The sequence below is a fragment of the Hipposideros armiger genome, unplaced genomic scaffold (assembly GCF_001890085.2).
Source record: "Hipposideros armiger isolate ML-2016 unplaced genomic scaffold, ASM189008v1 scaffold_1779, whole genome shotgun sequence".
In the NCBI taxonomy this organism is placed as follows: domain Eukaryota; kingdom Metazoa; phylum Chordata; class Mammalia; order Chiroptera; family Hipposideridae; genus Hipposideros; species Hipposideros armiger.
In genome coordinates, this window is record NW_017733129.1 from 43,990 (window position 1) to 47,761 (window position 3,772).

Sequence of the window (3,772 nt, forward strand, 5' to 3'; positions counted from 1 at the left end):
TATGGCACCTTGTTATTAGTATATAAATACTGATAGTTTGAGTTGACCTAAATAGCTAAGGTTTACTGAGTGATTACTCTGTGTCAGACACTACTGAAACACTATAGCTGTAATGCACTTACTCTTCACAAAAAAACTTTGAGATATATGCTGTCATCCACATTTTATAGACAGGAGAAAAGAGTCAGAGAACACCTTGCCCAACGTCACACAGCTTGTAAGTAGCTAAATCTGCTTGGCTTCAGAATTCACACTTTTCCCACCACATATTATTGTTAAAAAGTAATTTGTGGAAATAATATCTGTTGCACAGCAGCAAATGCTGTCATACTTTAACTCCGATATCTAACTCAAAGTACATTTTTGAATAGTAATTTGTAGGAGTTAACAATTGTTAAACATTTACCATATACTACATATCCCTAAATCCTTTTTGTTATATACTTTTTACAAAAATTAAGCTTTAAAAAATTAATTGCACATTTTAATTTTATGAATTGTTTCTGATTTCAAGATGAACATCTTCCTGCAGTAAGCTTCTTATTTTCTTCTATCTTGTTTTGATTTTTCTATTGGGGCAAAAAACCCATATGGAATTCACCCTCCCCAAAATGTCCACGTGTAAAGTACAATGTCAGTCCCATGCACATTGTTGTACAACAAATCCCAAGAAACCCTCCACCCCATCCTGAAGCTACATCCACCCAACAACTCCCACCCTCACCCCCCTAAGCCTCTGGTGCTATCTTTCTACTTTCTGTTTCTATGAGTTTAACTACTTTAGATATATAAGTGGAATCATACAGTATTTGTCTTTTTCTGACTTGTGTCACCATAATGTTCTGAAGTTTCATCTGTGCTGTAGTGTATGACAGCATTTCCTTTTTAAGGCTAAATAATCCATTGCATGGATTTTTAAAATTTATTTTAATTTTTTGATTACAGCTGACATTCAATATTATTTTAGTTTCAGGTGTACAGCATAGTAGTTAGACATTTATATATTGTGATATATAAATAACATTTATATATCATTTACGAACTGATTCCCCCCAATAAGCCTAGTACCCACTTGACACCATACATAATTATTACAATATTATGGACTATATTCCCTATGCTGTAATTTACATCTCGGTGCCTGTTTTGTAATTGCTTAACCCTTCACCTTTTTCACCCAGCCCCTCCCCACCTCCCGTCTGGCATACATCAGTTTGTTCTCCGTATCTATGAGACCTTCTGTTTAGCTTGTTCATTTGTTCTTTAAATTGCATATATAACGGAAATCATATGGTATTTGCCTTTGACTTATTTCAGTTAACATAATGCCATCTAGGTCCACCCATGTTGTTGAAATGGTCAGATTTCATTCTTTTTATGGCTGAGTAATATTCCATTGTGCAACATCTTTATCCAATCATTTACTGATGGGCACTTAGGGTGCTTCCATATCTTGGCTAATGTAAATATGCTGCAGCGAACATAGGTGTGCATATATCTTTTCAAAATAGTGTTTTGGATTTCTTTGGATAAAAACCCAGAAGTGGAATTGCTGGGTCATTAGGTCAGAAATGAATACAATAATTGAAATGAAGACTACATTAGAGGGTATCAATAGTAGATTAGATGAAGCAGAGGACTGAATCAGTGATGGTAGGTAAGGTAGCAGAACTACAAAAAGAAAAAAGAATCCAAAATATGAGGACAATTTAAGGGGTTTCTGGGACATTAAGTTTAACAACATTCACATCATAGGGGTACCAGAAGGAGAAGAGAAAGACCAAGGAATTGAAAAGCATTTGAGGAAGTAATGGCAGAAAACTTCCCTAACCTGGTGAAGGAAATAGACATTGAAGCCCAGGAAGCACAGAGTCCCAAACAAGATGAACCCAAAGAGTCCCACACCAAGACACATAATTAAAATGACAAAAGTTAAAAACAGATCCTAAAAGCAGCAAGAGAAAAGCACTTAGTTACTTACAAGGGAGCTCCCTTAAGACTGTCAGCTGATTTTTCAATAGAAACTTTGTAGGCCAGAAGGGATTGGCACAAAGTATTCAAAGAAATGAAAAGCAAGGACCGACAACCAGGATTATTCTACCCAGCAAAGCTATCATTTAGAATCAAAGGACACATGGAGAGCTTCCTAGACCAGAAAAAGCTAAAGGAGTTCATCACCACCAAACCAGTATTGCAAGAAATGTTAGAAGAATTCTTTAAGAGGAAGAACAAGAAGAAGAAATATAAAAAATATGAATAATAAAATGGTAATAGCTACATACCTATTAATTATTTTAAATGGATTAAATGCTCTAATCAAAATATTGGGTGGCTGAATGGATAAGAAACATGACCCTTACATATGCTGCCTCCAAGAGACTCACTTCAGATCAAAAGACACACACACACACAGAAAGGAAAAGGATGGAAAAAGACATTTCATGAAAATGAAAAAATACAACAAACAAAAACAAACAAAAAAACCAATACTTATACCAGACAAATATATTTTAAAACAAGGGCTATAGCCAGAGACAAGGACCCAGTAATCCCACTTCTGGATATTTACCCAAAGAAACCCAAAACACTACTTCAAAAGGACATGTGCATCCATATGTTCATTGCAGCATTATTTACAATGGCCAAGACATGAAGGCAATCTAGATGTTCATCAATGAACGAATGGATAAAGAAGAGGTGGTACATATATGCAGGGGAATATTACTCAGCCTTAAAAGAAAGAATGATATCTTGCCATCTTCATCAACATGGACAGACTTAGAGTGTATTGTGCTGAGTGCATTAAGACAAATGCCATATGATTTCAATTATATGTGGAATTTGAAGAATAAAATAAATAAAACAAAAACAAACAGACACAGAGAACATTTCGTGAACAAGACCAGCTTGCTCAACCGAACGCACCTGGGAGGATTGGGTGGGAGATGAGAAATAAAGAGATAGAGACAAAAAGCTGGGAACGGGAGGTCCACTCAGTGCTGATGGCAGAGAGTGGCCTCGTTTATTGTACACAGCTTTTATAGCAAAAGTAGCTTTTCTTAGGTAGGGGGTTTTGGAAGCAATCTCCCCGAAGTGAGACAAAACACATCAAGTAGAAACTGTTAACAGGATGGCCGTCTACTCTGTAACTTCCAAGGTTGTCTGTGACGTTGGCTGTTCTTTCTTCAGCTGCGCAGTGGAGATGAGATTTACCCAGCAATCTTCCCACGCTGCTCACCCGGGCCTGAGAGCCTATCAGCTTCCCAGCTGCCAGGCTTAACCCTTACTGCAGCTCTGGTCTGTAACTTTTAAGCTGCTCTCGAGCTGCTCACCCTAACATGGAGGCCTGTATCTTGCTAGCTTACAACCTCAGTGTCCCTGGCTGATCCCAGCTGGCTCCCCACAATTTCGATGGTTGCCAACTGAGACAGGGGTTGGGGTGGTGGGTGAACAAGGGGAAGGGATCAAGAAGCACTAGTTGGTTTTTACACTGTAGTCATGGGATGTAGGGTATAGTGTAATAAATATAGTCAATGATATTGTAATAAGTATGGTATTAGGTGGGTACTAGAGTTATAGGGGTAATTATTTCATAGTTATATAAATGTCTAATCATTATGTGGTACATCTGAAACTAATATATGTCAACTGTAATTAAAAAATGAAAAAGTTATTTAAAAAGAAATGAGAGGTCATATTAAGAAAAGTATGAAGGGCTGGCCGAGTGGCACGTTGGTTAAGAACTCGCTTGGGATGCCAGAGGGCCCCGGTT